We start from the raw sequence: 16245 nt of genomic DNA, 5'->3' as shown, positions 1-16245 counted from the left end.
AAAAAAAAAAAGAAGCATGAAGTACTTGCAAGCATCAGCTTCATATGTTTGTTTTTTAATTTTCTTTGATTTCTAACTCCTCCAAGTTGTCCAGCACCTCTCCTCTCATAGCATCTCACACTGATTGCCATTTATTGGTCTCTGAGTGTTAGGAAAATGAAATAATGGGAGGAAAAGGAGGTGCAAATTTATTCTAAAATAAAGCATAAAGCATAAAATAAAGCATAAAAGCTTTCAACCATAAAATAAAGCTAATTCCCTAAGACAAAATCCAAAGTATGCTTGATTTTCAAAATCTGTAAAAGATGTTTAAAAAATGTTTTTAAACACTTTAAAGTGCAAAGTTTGTTTGATAAGTGGAGTAGTACTTATGTCATGGATCACAGAGTAGGAAATAATTTTGACTCCAGAATTAACTAGTAATTAATCAAGTATTTTCCCCACCTTACAGGAGTTTTTTGATAGATAGTAGAGTTTGGAGGTAACAAAAAAAAATCCCCCCAAAGTAGATCTTAATGTAGGGCCTTGGTTTTTTTTGTTTTTGTTTTTGTTTTTGTTTTTGTTTTTTTGCCCACCACATATTAAGTTTAAAATCCTTATTCAAGGGAACACAGATTCCCTGATACATTTGTGAAAGTCCAACATAGAAGATGATTCTATTTTCTTTTCATCTGGGAATTCTGGAAGGAGATTTTATAGTATCACTAAACATATTTAGAATAGATGCAATAAAGTATTTATAATATTGCAAAATGTTTCACGGAGAAAATCTAAGATGGCAAAGCAGGCTGAACTCCTTATGAACACAGAGGAAATAAAGGAAAATTCTTGCATTTCTGGGGTAAGGGAGTAACTGCAAACTTATGAAAGAAGGCCAGGAAGATAATCTTCTTGGTAAAAAATCCAAACTAGAAGAGTTAAGAAGGAATGGTCAAGCTAGGGGAAAATGGTGCCTCTCCTAGAAGAGGAGTAGGGTCAGCCAGATCAGAGGGGCGGATGTGAGAATGATTTGGCTGCAATGTCTGCCACACATTGATTGCCAAGGTTGATTTGGCTAGGAAGGTGCCCCCTTTCTCCCTCTTGCTCCATGTGCATCAACCCTGAAGCTATGTTGAAGAGATAGTCTTCCTAGATTAGAAATAGATGTGAGAGGAACTAAAACAGGAGAAAATAATACCACCATCCCTTGTCTGTGACAGAAGAGATCACCAACTAAAATATTTTTAAACTTTAGCTTGTGGTGGTGCAATGTAGATATAAGATATATTCCTTTATACCTAGATATTTTAGATACCGAAGACCACAAAAGGTATAATATATACCTTTTAATAGTAAAATCTTAAATCATAAGAAAAACTATAACAAATGAATATCATAGATATACTTTTCTGACAGTTTTTGCCAATAATTGATTGAAACAAACAGAAACTGACAGATAATAGTCTACTGACGTCAGAAATACGCTTTCCACTAAAGACATCAGATTAAATTAAGGTTAAGTGAAGAGAGGAAAAAATGGTAGAAGTGAAGAAGCATTAGACAAAGAAACTAAATTTTAAGGTAGAATCCACTGAGGTACTTGGGATTAGTCAGGTTAAATTTCTCACATTCAGAAAACAGAAACTTTGCTAATTTATGTCCTCTTATATCAAGATAAAGATGACTACCTTTCTCTGGTTTCACGTTTTTCATGAGGTGACAGTTATGTTTTCAGCCTTATTCTGACTTTTTTTTTTTTAATTTATTGATTGATTGGTTTGGGGGGCACACCCAGCAGTGCTCAGGGGTTACTCCTGGCTCTGCACTCAGAAATTGCTCCACGCAGGCAGAAGGACTATATGGGATGCCAGGAATCTAACTGAGTCCCCTAGCTGGTCGGCAGCATACAAGGCAAATGCCCTACAGCTGTGTTATCTCTCAGGCCCTCTTCTGACTTTTTTATAACAGAAGAGGAATAACAATTAATTATTTGACCTGTGAAGATATATCTCTTCGGGATTATGCCTCCCCAAAGAGCTACAGGTTGCTCTGGATTCTGTGGAACTATGTCTGTGAGGTATTAGACTATAGTGGTTCATTACAGGTTAAGTCTATTTTATGCCCACTGGCGAGACACAAACTCTATTCTAAGTAACTAACGTTCTGTTTTCCACATATCTGACACACTATTTCTCAAGTATTTCTGAAAATCAGGAAGACTAAAAGATTTTTTCATTTAAACCTCAATTTTACGTACTAACTTAAATTTGAGACCAATGAACACTCAAGTACAGAGTCTGATACAAGAACTCTAATATTTAGTTATAACTTAAAAGATAGAAAACAAAAACCAAAAATAAAACTTAACCATACTTCAGAATGTCATCTCCAACCATTTCCAACAAACTAAGACAGCTTTCCTTCCTTTCCAGAAAGGTCCTGGCAGTCTCCAAGCCATATTAGCAGGCCTACTGCTATGTTCTCCTGAAACCTGGTGGCATACAGGGGGCATGCACCACAGTGCTACTCATTGAATTTTACAGTGACAGTTCCTGTTACTAGATGAAGACAAGCAGGAAAGGAAAGATCAACCCCAATCCTAATCCCTTGGTCTTCCAGAAGAGCAAATTCTAAAGATTTACCCTTAGCACAGCAGGAAACATATACAATGGGAACACAGGTAAAAGCCTTCCAACTTCAGTGAGCAAATTCAGTAACACAGAAAGCTCAGCCAACACCAACAAGCCCTGTAGTTCTTAGACTTCAATTGATCTTTTGGATTGGTTTTGGTGTATGTAAAATAAAAATATGAAAATTCACAAGTTGGGTGAGACCACCCCAGGCACCGTGTTTCTAACTCCTTAGGTGGATAGGTCTGATGAAGCAGAGTAGTGGCAGAGAAATAATACCAATCCAGTCAAAAGATTCATTGGAGTTAGCCTGCTTTTACCTCATGGCCTCTTTCTGCCATGTGTTGCCTATCTGTCATGTATTCTCACTGCCAGACTCCTGGCTTTACTCAACCAACTTCTAAATCCCTGGTGGAGGAAGGCCAGGTCAGATACAAAAGCAACTATCCATTGGATTTTTACATCTCAAAGGAAAAGGTTAGGGAAAAAGGAAGTTGGGGAAAGGGTTCACCTCTAGGTAAAAATTGCACTAGAAAAAATGTACTGGTGAAGGGGATGTGCATTATATGACTGAAACCCAACTATGAACATGTTTGTAACCATGGTGCTTAAATATATTATTATTATAAAAATAATTAAAAATAGAAAAAAATGAAGCCATGAAATTTGCTTATACATGGATGAAGATGAAGAGTATTATGCAAAGCAAAATAAATCAGAGGGAGAGGGATAAACATAGAATAATCTCACTCATTAGTGGGATATAAAAATATTATATGGTTATAACATTCAGAGACAATAGAAATGGGGGCTATGAGGACCATGGTAGTAACCTTACCACAAATAGGGAGGGAGTGTAATTGGGCCAGAGAAAAGACCACTATAACAATGATAGTTGGAAATGATCTCTCTGGACAAGAACTGGTACTGAAAGATAATGTGATATTTGTGATATCCTTCAGTAACAATATTGCAAACCACAGTGTCTAGAAGAAAGAGAGAGAGAGGAGAGAGAGAAGAAAGAGAGAGAGAAAGAAAGAGAGAGAGAGAGGAGAGAGAAGGGAGAGAGAGAGAATGAGAGAGAGAGAGAGAGAGAGAGAGAGAGAGAGAGAGAGAGAGAGAGAGAGGATCTGCTCCAGAGGCAGTGGGTGGGGAGGGAAACTGGGGACATTGTTGAAGGGAAATATGCACTGATGAAGGGTGTTGTACATTATATGACTGAAATCAGTCATGAATAACTTTGTAACTGTTGAAAAAAAAACCCAACTATATTATCAACAACCTTTAGCCATGATGTTTAAAATAATTTAAAACATGAAGAAGAAAATTACTTCAGTAACATTATGTTGAACTCAAAACAAAAAAGGCAGCAAAGCACATGAAAACATAAAAACTATGTGGCTGAAACAATTGTAAAGTGAGTAAGGGCTTCTTCAGAGCTCCATCCCCAGTAACCCTGGTTGGGGTGCCTGAAACTCAACCAGGAGTGATCCCTGAATGCAGAGCTAGGAGTAAGACCTGAAGAATCGCTGGTGTGACCCAATGAAAAAACAAAAAACATGGGAGCCAAAATTAGAAAACTACAACCAGAAGTAACAGAAATAAGGAGCATAATAGGTGGGATAAAAATGTAATAGAAGGTTTAAGCAGTAGAATAACAGCAGCTGATGAAAAAAAAATGAAGGAGCTCCATTATGTGATAGGGAAATCCTCTAGGGAGAAAAACAAAACAAAACAGAAAATGGAAAACTTCTGAAAATAGATAAACAACTTGCCAGAGAACTATAGGATATTGTAAGAACAATAGAAGAGGCAATACAGTTCCCAAGGAAGAGAAAATTGAATTTTATCGAGAATCAATAGTCAAAGAAATTATAGGTAAGAATGTCCTAGAATTGGCATTGATTATTGCATTTACTAATGGTGCTATTGGTTGCTATCTAGTGAATTAGGAAAGGTATATTTACTTCTAGCTTGATAAAGGATTGTATCCATTTTCAATAATAAATTGTTGCATTTCTATTGAATAAATAAAATACAAATGATAGTCTACTGTGCAGATTGTTTTGAGACACATAATATAATAGATTTTTCATTTCTTAAAATTCAAGATAAAATTGGATTTTAAAAGATTTGAATATTTTAAATTATAGCAATATTGACCTTATTAATATTAAGTTACTGCCATTACTTAGAGGCTTTCATGCTTTTTTAGAAAGTCAACTAATAAAATACATTTTTCCTTATATTCCATTTGTATGGAATTTCTCATATTCTGTAGCAGTTCTTCTCTTAGTTGGTTGATTTTTTCATCCATGGTTTTCTTGTACTCGCTGGCTAGTGCTTCTTTCATTGCACTTACCATGATTTGCATTTCTTTTTTCATGGTTGTTTTCAGATCTTCATCTCTTGGATTTGTTCATTTTGGTGGACTTGGAAACTTGTTTATGTTTCCTTCCATATCTCCAGATGTTAGGGTTTTCCTTGGTTTACCCATATTTCTTTGCAATTCTTGGTGTTGCCTCAATAAAATACATCTTTATTTTTATTTTTGAATACCTTAGTTTAGTTACTGAATCCAAAAAGTGAACTGTGATATCTTAGACCACATTATAAATAAATATATCTTCTGTATTCTATTAATGCACAGACAATTATATTTCAAAATACTCAGACTTTGTCATTGTACTTTTATATTTTTCAATGATTAAAATGCTTCTTTTACTCAAAGTTGTATTCTTTTGAAGTTGTATTAGTGAGTTTATAGGTATATGAATCAATGTGCACGTATTGGTTAATTTGCTTGATGAAAACAAAATTACAAAGAAATGTGAAGCAGTAGTTTTATTTTGAACCGTTACTTACAAAAAGTAACACTTTATGTCCTGCCATGAGGCTTTATTCTTACATTTTTATGAAAGCAATATAAAATCTATAATAGAATTTAAGTTTTATAAGGATTTGAGTAGCCTGTTTCTAGAGTTTCCTGACTTGAATGGTCATTATTTTCCCCCAATAAAATGAGTAGTTAAACTAGTAGAAATTAGAAAGTGAAGCCTAAATTTTCCCTGACAGGACACATAAAACAGTTTTTAATTTGTTAACAACTGTTCTGAGATGAAAGAGAAGCCTCTTTTAAAGCCAAGCAAAAGAATCTGAAGAGCTCTTCAGTTTGTCAAGTTATTGCTGATATTTGAAAGCCCCTGGCCTGTGGAATAATAAGAGCAAATGAACTCTGGGACAACCAATGCAAGAATTGTGGCAAAAAAAAATTCTGCCTAAGCCAGGCTAGTCATTCTAAGACAGATGGTACATACGGACAGAGTGCCTACATCAGAAACAAATTAGAAGACGGGCGAGGATCACAAGTCTTTGGAGAATAAACACAATAAAAGGGAATAAATCTATAAGGGTTGCTCCTGGCTCTGTGTTCTTGGTTCAACTTATTTAACCTCACTGAGTCTCACAAACTCATCAAAATATAGCAGACCTGCCTCATTGTACTTCCAAGGATTAAGTTTGATAATATATGCAAAGCACATATTATAGCTCCTGCTGCTTATGGTCAATAATATTATGCATTATTTTACCATATAAATTTAACAGCTCAAAGAACAAAAGAAAAAGATTTCTAGTTCAAGTGTATCCTATATTACATTTCAGCATTCATTCTAATTAGAACTTGTTTTCCCTTTTATTTGTTTGTTTCTTTGTTTTTGGGATCACATCCTACAATGCTCAGGGATTACTCCTGGCTCTGCACTCAGAAATTATTTGTGGTAGTTTAGGAGACCATATTTGGTACAGGGGATTGAGCCCAGGTGAGTCACTTGCAAGACAAGTGCCCTACCAATTGTACTATCAATCAAGTTTCTCTCAGAACCCATTTACAACTTATCTGGGGGTTGAAGAGTACAGAAGATAAGGTTTTTTGCTTTGCATACTGCCAACTCAAGTTTTAATCCTGGCACCACATATGTATGGTTCTCAGAATAATGCTAAGAGTAATTTCTGAGCACAGAGCCAGAAGTAAGCCCTGAGCAGATGCCACCCATACAAATATAAAAATTAAAATAAAGTTTAAAAAAAAGAGAAAATGTTATTTTGAAACTAATTGACTTCTAAAAAGAAAGAATACTTTTGTGCCTATAAAAATTATTCACCAGAAAGTAATCCTCCATTTTTCAATAGTTTAAGGTAAAATTGATCATTTAACCTTCCAAATCCCCCAATTATAACAGGTACACTATGGGCCTACCATTTAAATGAAACCAGAAATCCAATCACACACCATGGAATCAAATAGGGAACTTGATAAAACAAATTATGTAAGTTTTTATGGAATAAGTATAAAACCAAACTCAGCAAAGAACTCACACAATAGTGTAAGATACTATTTCAATGACATTCTTTTCCATGTTGCCAACAAAATGTTTAACATCTGTGGAAGAAACTACCCTTCTCTCTTCTGAGTTCTTTACATTTTTTTTTTGCCATAAATTAACTGTTCACATACCTCAGTCTTTATTTCTAGGCTCATAATTCTGCTCCATTTGTCTGATTATCTTTCAATTTTAATACTACACTTTTCCTTATTTGTTGATGCCATCGTGTGCCAGATGAACCCTTTTCTTGAATTTACTTTGATAAGCTTTATTTAGAGACAGCAAAAGTTAAAATAATTTTGGATCAAGTTATTTTCAATAGTAACTTAGAAGTAGCAAATGCTATGTACCTAGGGAACTATATAATAAAATCAAGTCAGAAATTAAATCTGATCACCTCAACTCAAAATCCAAAAGTTATTTTAGAGCACTTGGGAAAAGTATTGTTTTACAGAACAAGATGAGGAACAGAATTACTCAATTTGTGCCAGGATGTTCCAGGTCTTACTTATGACAACAACATTTATGCAGTCAAGTCTTCCAAGTATGAAAAATTAAATTCCATGAATTATTATTGCTTCAGTTGATCAATCAATTCTTCGGAAGTCTAAATTCCACCCCCAAAATTATATAATTACTTAATTTGAGGCTTGAAAACTTTAATTTTAGCTTTTCTTGATAGTTAAAAGAATTTTCTCCAGAGGGAAAAAACTTTCAAAATGATGAGTCACTTTTTCTGGCAATTTTAACCATTTAAATGTTTTTAAGCTATTCAAAAGATATCAATATTAAGAATTCATTTTTTAGAAGAATCACTAACTCTGTTTTTAAGGACATTTACTGAAATTTCTAAACAATATTCCATTTGATTCTTTAATATTTTTATCTTATATTGCACAAGTTCTTTATATATATTGTAGATTTATATCAAGTAGGCTATTTCTTTCATTCTACTTATGTAGCATACATAACAATGATTTGTATACCATCATTCACTAGTTATTTGTTGTGTGAATAAATGAAAATTATTTATATCATATAGTCTTAAACTTATAATTTTGATATTTTTGGACAATTTCTTATTTGGGGAATATTTAAGGATGACCAGTAACTTTATCCAATGGAAGCAGTGCATCCATTGTGATAACCATAGTTATCTCTAGATATTGTCAAAAATTCCCCTGGAATGCTAAATCATCTCGGGCTGATTAATAGCTGAGTTATACATTGATATTGGATTAAAGATAGTTTTACTTTACTTAACCTCTGATTCATGCTAATGTAATGCAATTAATGTGTTTAAAGAAAAATATAGGATTTAGTAAAATTAAAATGACCTAGACCAGCAATGCATCATTAGACCTGACCATCTATCACAGGGAGTGGCCCCTGAACCTCCTGAGAGTCTCCCCAGTAAATATTCTGTACAATAGAACAAAAAGGACCACCTACTAGATAAGAGACTATATTCACATCAAAGAACCAATATGGGTTTAATGCCCAACTATATAAAGAATTAATGTAACTCAACTACAAAAATGGACCAGTGAGAACACAATAGTAGGGCTTTTGCTTTGTGTGGCTGACCAGGATTCTATCCCTGGCATCCCATATGGTGCCCCAAACACAGCCAGGAATGACCCCAGAGCACAGAGCCAGGAGTAACCCCTGGGCATCACCGGGTGTAACCCCAAAACAAAACAAAACAATAACAACAACAAAACGAAAGCAAGTTTTTAATGAGCCAAAGATCTGAGTAGATATTTTTCCAGAGAGGAAATACAAATGCCCAATAAGCATATGAAAAATGTTCATTGTGACTATTATTAGGGGAGTGCAAATTAAAACCACAATAAGATACCATCTCTCAGCTATGAAAATCAAAAGTACTATTACTAATAATAAGAATAGATGAGAGTTAGCAGGAGAACCCTTAGACACTGTTCATGTTCATGTTTATGTACCACAATTTTGGAAAACAGTATGGGGTTTCCTAAAAAAATCTAAAAATTAAACTATAATATTATTTGTCATGTTATTCCACTTTGGCTTATAAATCTGAAGGATGTAACATTAATTTTAGTTAGATCCACCTTGATGTTTGTTGCAACAATATTTATAATAATAATACATTTTAATTTATAATACAATAAGTGCCTATTGATATATAATTGAATGAAAAATATGTGGCATGTGCACACACAAAAGACTTTTTTTTAACTATTTTTAAAGTGGGTGGGGGAAAGAGATAGTAATGAAGTTAAGGTGCATGTCCTGAATGTAGCTGAGCCCTTTCCATTCCTCAAGTACCACATTGTCTCCCAAGCATGTCAAGGGACCAACTCAATACTTCAAGGGGTGGCCCAACTCCCACTAAGATATCTTGGGAAATCCCCACATTCACCCATACCAAAAAAAATTATATGACTATTGAAAAGGTAGAAATATTCCCACTTGCAACAAAATTGAAGGAACTCAAAAGAATTATGCAAGGCAAAGTAAATAAGAAGAAAAACATTTGGGATGATTTCACCTGTGTGTGTAATATAAAAAATAAAACTGATGAATGGAGAAAACAAAATAAAAACAAGACAGGGGCTCTGGCAACAAACTAAAGTTTTCAGAGAAATAAGGGAGAGAGCAGATGAGAAGTGGTTAAATTTTATGAGAAATAATGGAGATATAGGAACAGTATAACACAGAACACTTATGTGGATTTAACAGCATTGGGCTTAAAATGCTGAAATAATTAGAAGTAGGCCCAGAACACTTTTACTTTTTAGTGTAGCTGACAGGAGATTTGCAGATTCCCAAAGAATCTATGTAGTTTGTATAAGAACAAATGATCTGTGATCCAAATTTCTTGTACAATAAGTATTGTGAGAAATTTCTCCTCAGAAAATTTTTCCAGAAACAATATAATCTTCACTTTAAGAAATATTGACAGTACCAAAAAAATAAGCTAAAGATATTAATATTAAATGTCAGAGCTAATAATACTGCATTTAATAAAGCACCTACTAAAGATTAGCCTGTGTCTATCATGAATAAGAACCTAGATATAAAAACTATGAGAATATTAATAATGCTTAAATCATGTTAGTTTTGGTGTTCAAGAGCCAATATATATTAAATGCAGAATAATTCTCAAGATATCTCACAAATTTCCAAAATAATACTCAAAGAGCTAATAAGGTTGCCTATAAATATTTATAAATATTCTTTCTTCAATTTATTCTAATATAAAGCTGAAAACAATGATAATCTTGGTAATATTGATGATATTAGCTACTTTAATTATGAAATAACAGTTCTTGTTATTTCAATAAGCACTTTGCTTAAAATACCCAACTTCTCACAGATACCTTATATATTACTTTATGTATTCTCCATCACTTATAGATATGGAGGAATCACATTAGATTTCACCTTTTTTCAGACATCAAGTTAGGTTATCAAAGATCTACCTGACTAAATCAAATTTCCATAACATAAAATATTTGCTCCTCCACCTTAAAGTCTGTCTTATTCTGAATTCTGTGACACCTCATTCTCCCACATCAGGCTATGCTTTAATTTTATTTACAGGTTAATAGAATACTTATGATTTGTTTTTTATGTACACAGAATGTAAATATCATTCCTCTGCATTAATAATTTTAATAGGGGCCGGGCGGTGGCGCTGGAGGTAAGGTGCCTGCCTTGCCTGCGCTAGCCTAGGACGGACTGCGGTTCGATCCCCCGGCGTCCCATATGGTCCCCATATGTTGCCAGGAGCAACTTCTGAGCGCATAGCCAGGAGTAACCCCTGAGCGTCACAGGGTGTGGCCCAAAAACCAAAAAAAAAAAAATAATTTTAATAAAATACTTTTCCTTACATAATCAGAAAAAGATGTCTAGATAGTGACATAAGCAAACAAATGAAAAACATTGTTTTAAATAGTTCTTAGTAAAAATAATAGAGGCTCCAATTATATTAAATATCAAAACATCGAAGTTCAAAGTAGAAAAAGAAATACAAAGGTTTGTAGATACAGCCACAATGATGGCAAAAGACTTCAATGTCTTTCTTAATAACTGAAAAACAAGTAGAAAGGACAACACTGAGGCAATAGTGAACTGAATGGCAATAATAACATATTCACCTAAATGGCTTACAGAATGGTACTCTTATCAACAGATACACAAGCTTTTCAACTGCACCATAATATTTACTAATTCAATCATATACTTCAATATTATTTTTGAATTTAAAGGAACTTAAATCATATAAAACACATTCAGGAAGTATAATAGAATTACATTAGTAACCAATAGAAAAATCTCTGAAAAATCCTCAAGTATTTTTCAATTAAGTAAGTTAATTTTCTAAATGACATATTATTTTATTTGAAAGACTAAAACCACAAACTAAAGATTCACATTATCTATATATTAATTTTTCCTTTTCATACGATATTCCATGTAGAAATAAGTAAAGCATATCAGATATATCTTACTTCAAGTACTTAGGAAACTATAATTTTAGCAATTCCACCCATATTAAGTACATAATCAGAGAACATTTTCAGATTAAAGCATGTTTGGGAACACTAAGATAAAGTCAGAAATATCTCAAGTTCCTAAATTTTACTTCCATATCTCAAATACATATAGAAAAATTAAACTTCAGATATTGCCAGAATATAAATTAAAATTGAAGCCCAAATAGATTTAACCTTTTCTTTTTTTGGATAACCTGCCTGATTTATTTCAAATTTATTTCAAGTTTAATTTCAAATTTATAATCATCACCATGAAAAGTCTCATAGAAAATAAAATGCAGGGGCCGGAGTGATAGAACAGTGGTAGGGTGTTTGCCTTGCACACGGCTGATCCAGAATGGACTTGGGTTCGATCCCCAGTGTACCATATGGTCCCCTAAACCAGGAACAATTTCTGAGCGCATAGCCAGGAGGAACCCCTGAGCATCACCGGGTGTGTCCCTTCTCCCCAAAAGAGCAGCATAATCTATATTAATAATAGCCATTCCTCGTGATAGGAATAGACATTCCAATAGAGATTTGAACTTGAGCCAGAGAGATATTACATGGTTTATCTTGTATGCTGCCGAACCTAATTTGAACTCCAGCAATATATCTGGTTTCCTAAGCACCACCAGGAGTAAGTCCTGACACAGAGACCTGAGCACAGCACAAGTGCCACCCCTCAATAAAGAAAAAAATTAAGCATCTTGTAAGGATGTATTGCCAAAAAGCAGGAGTAGGTGTAGGGGGTGAGAGATAATAATCAAGTAAGACACTTGTCTATCATGCTACCAACCTTGGTTCAATACTCAGTAACCCATATAGTCCCTTGAAATGCTCAGGAATGAGCTGTGAGCATGGAGCCATGCCTAAGTCCTGAGCACTGATAGATGTTCCTCAAAAAATGAAAAAGGAAAATAGCAGCAATGGATATCTGATAGAAATATAAGAGCTAAAGAGATAGTTCAATTATTAGAAAACATACCTAGCATCTACTAGATCCTGAGTTTTATCTCTGGCACCACAGAGCCCCCCAACACTGCTTGGTGTGATCCCAATAAATAATTAATTGATATTTTAAAATTATAGCAATATGTACAGCTTCAAAACTGAACTCTGGCAAACCTTACAGAAGAAAGGCAAAGCAAAAGTATAGACACATTTTGTGTGGTCTCAATTATTTCATATTTTATATTTGTCTGCATCGTGTACCCACTTTCTTCTGTGAAGGTTTTTCTGACCCCATTAAGGTTTTGCTTAGGGACGCAAGACTTCTGCAGAAGCTAGATTTGAGAATAATGTGTTCTGATGATTAAGTTTAAGTTTCTAAACATAAATTTATAGAAAAACCAAAGATTCATTCATTAAGAACAAAAACATTAATAAGCATGTATTGTCAAATTAAATTCAGCCAACCATGTAAGTTTCCCACAGGTTTTAATTATCATTGTCAAGTGCCACAAATTACTTTTGCTATAATAATAACAGAATTCTAGTGTCTTCAGTACCAGGTCTTTGCTCTCCATAACATTATAGATCAGTAATTTATGACAAAAGTTGTAATTTAAAGCAACTGTCTAAATTAGGTAGTTGCTTTCTAATAGAAATTTCCTCTTGAAAGAAAGAAAAAAAAGAAATTTCCCCTTGAATAAATTTAAATTTTTTGTCTCTTTTTTGGTGAGTTGGTTGGGGGTGCTTCTTCCCAAGCAGTGTTCATGAGCCACTTCTGGGTAACTTTTGGCTAACCAGGCCTATTGTCTCAAAGCTAGGGCCAGAGAGTAAAATACTGTGCTGTGAAGCCCTGCAGTATCCAGGGATGGCACAAAAGTGACCTATGGTCCTCCTAGGTGACCCAGGGGTGCTCTAGGACTAACAGATTCACCCATTGATTCTCCTGGCTGTTGTGGCTATATCTGCTGATGCTTTGGGGCAGAGTTCAGCATGTGCTCTACTTCTTAACATAAAGTAGATATTCATTTTTAAATGAATCGTTCTATATATAATACATATATTTGTTATTATAATATGTTACATAGCATATCCATGGAGTATGTATATATGCATACATATATACATGTGTGTACATGACTATATGTGTTTATGTGAGTACACATATACATATAGCATAAACATTATAATGTATACAGTATATACATTATTTAGTATATGTAATAAAGATCCTTCCAAGTAAGTTGAAAATATAAAATTTAAATATAGAATTATTTGAATGATGCTCAGAAAATGTGATCAGCTGGTAAGTAACTGATATATCAGTACACTGCCAATTCTTAACACAAAGATACAGACAGAATTATTCTTTAATTTGTGAGTTAAAAAAATGAATATGAAAGTAAAATTATGCTTACCATCTGTTTTAGTGAAATCAATGTCATAATATTTTATCTAGATCTATACCTTGTAAAATGACAAACAGTAATTAACCCAAAACAAAGGTGTCCCCCCAACTTCCTCTTTCCTTAAAACCTATCCTTTGGGGGCTGGAGCACTGGCACAAGCCATAGGGTGTGATCCCCCGGCATCCTATGTGCCCCCCCAAGCCAGGAACAATTTCTGAGTGCATAGCTGAAAGTAACCCCTTAGTGTCACCGAGTGTGGCCCCAAAACAAAACAAAACAAAACAAAACAACCTATCCTTTGATATATAAAAGTCCACCTGGATTATTCAGCCTTTCCCCTCCTGGTGAATGGGTATTGGTATAATAAAGAAAACATTTTGAAGTTGGCAGCCTCAAACAGAGATACCACCAGACTAGAATTAAACTGACTCCTTGATTCTTTTCTGACTGACTTCTTTTATTAATCCTTCACAGCTACCCTAACCTACATCAGACCCATCAGCCTGGGGTTGAAAACAAAGCATGTGGGGTGATTTCACAATGTGTGGAGATTTATTTTACAGCCAGTGCTCTAACAGTAACTCAGGGATTTGAGAAAACTCTGATAGTGAGTTATTTGACCCTCAGTTTGATAATCACCATCACGGTCACCTTGAACTGGACTGAGTGTGCAATGCCCTTCACCAGAACATTGGTGTACATGGCCCCTGTTCTGAATATGGCAGAGGCCCCTCAGGTGGGACAGAAGCAGGCAGTAAAGGGGAGAGAGCTGAAGTCTTGAGCAGAGTCCCAGAGGCTGAGTCCCACCACCTTTCTTCTAACAAAGGTGCTTTGTATGAGGAACTTGGCCCCCCAAAATTGCAGCAGCTTATTAAGGTCACTCAATAGGTAGACTAGAAGCTTAAGAGAAAGCCCCATTTGAGGGGACCAACAACAGGAAGATGCGCAGGTCCCCCCACCCAGATTCCAGTCCAGGAACTGAAGGCCTTTTTGTCCCAGAAGACTTCAGCCTACTACAAAAGAAAATGGAGAAAATGGAGATTCCAACCTCAGCTGAAGCCCATTTGAGGAGAAGCTGCTTTCAGAACCTTGGGCAACTTTCTTCCAGTTTAATCTCCTGATCCTATTTGCATTGGTCACCATTTTGCTGGTTAAACTATGTGTTCTACCTGTATAGTTTCATAGCTGCTGTTTTGTTCTAAGCCCTACTGCAAAAAAATCTTTTTATATCCAACTTTAGTGGTTTAATATTAGTTTGCATAGTTCCAGTGAAATGCATTGTGTTGTTAGATTTTTAAACGTTTTCAGCTCTCATATAATTCAGCAATGCTACTTCTAAAGATATACCCTAGGAAACCAAAAACAATACAAAAATGCCATCTGCACTCCTATGTTCATTGTAGATCTATTTATAATAGCCAGAATCTAAAAACAACTTGGGTTGTTTCCAGAACAGATGAGTAATTAAGGAAATTGTGGTACATCTACACAATGGAATGAATACTATGCGATGGTTAGGAAAAATTAAGGCATGAAGTTTGCCTATACATGTATGGACATGAAGACTATTATGCTGAGAGAAATCAGTCAGAAGGAGAGAGACAGACACACAGAATAGTCTGACTCATCTGTGGGATTTATGAAAAATAAAAGACAGTATGGTAATAATACCCAAAGACAATAGAGATATAGGCTGGAAAGACCAGACCATGATATAAAACTTACCACAAAGTACAGTTAGAGAAATAACTGTATAAAAACTACCACAACAATGATGAGAGAGAAATACAATACCTGTCTCAAAGACAGGTAGAGGGTGGTAGTGGAGGAAAATGGGAAACATCAGTGGTGGGAAAGTTACACTGGTAAAAGAGTATTTTACATTTGATTATTGAAACCCAACTATGAACATTTTTGTAACCACAATGCTTACGTAAATTATTATAAAAATAACTTAATATCTTCCAGTTTCATCAATGTTGCTATAAGTTTCATGATTTCATCCCTTTTTAGAGTATGTAGTATTCCATTATATATAAGCACCATATCTTCATGGTCTACTCATCTGTTGTCGGACTTCTAGGTTGATTCCAAGTCTTAGCTATTGTATCGAGTGCTACAATGAATAGCAGTTTGCCCACATCATTTTGAATCTGTGTTTTTCGGTCCTGGTTTTAGATACCCCAAAGTTCGGTTGCTGGGTCATATGGCAGTTTGATTCTGGGTTTACCAAGAACCCTCTATTCTGTATTTTTTTTTAAGCAAAACAACATGTAAAGGCAAAAGAACATCTTTCCCAAGACTGATAAACTATCAAGATATCTTTACTTAAGTACCTGCCCTCACAAACTAAACAATTGATGCACAC

At 34.6% G+C, this 16245-nt stretch overlaps 1 pseudogene; it reads left to right on the top strand.

The window, feature by feature from the left end:
• Window positions 1-14658, top strand: part of LOC126022174 (SHC-transforming protein 1-like) — a 175127-nt pseudogene extending 160469 nt beyond the window's left edge.
• The last annotated feature ends 1587 nt before the right edge of the window (window positions 14659-16245 follow it).

This window comes from Suncus etruscus, chromosome 11, assembly GCF_024139225.1.
Source record: "Suncus etruscus isolate mSunEtr1 chromosome 11, mSunEtr1.pri.cur, whole genome shotgun sequence".
Classification (NCBI taxonomy): domain Eukaryota; kingdom Metazoa; phylum Chordata; class Mammalia; order Eulipotyphla; family Soricidae; genus Suncus; species Suncus etruscus.
This window is presented reverse-complemented; position numbering and strand designations above follow the sequence as displayed.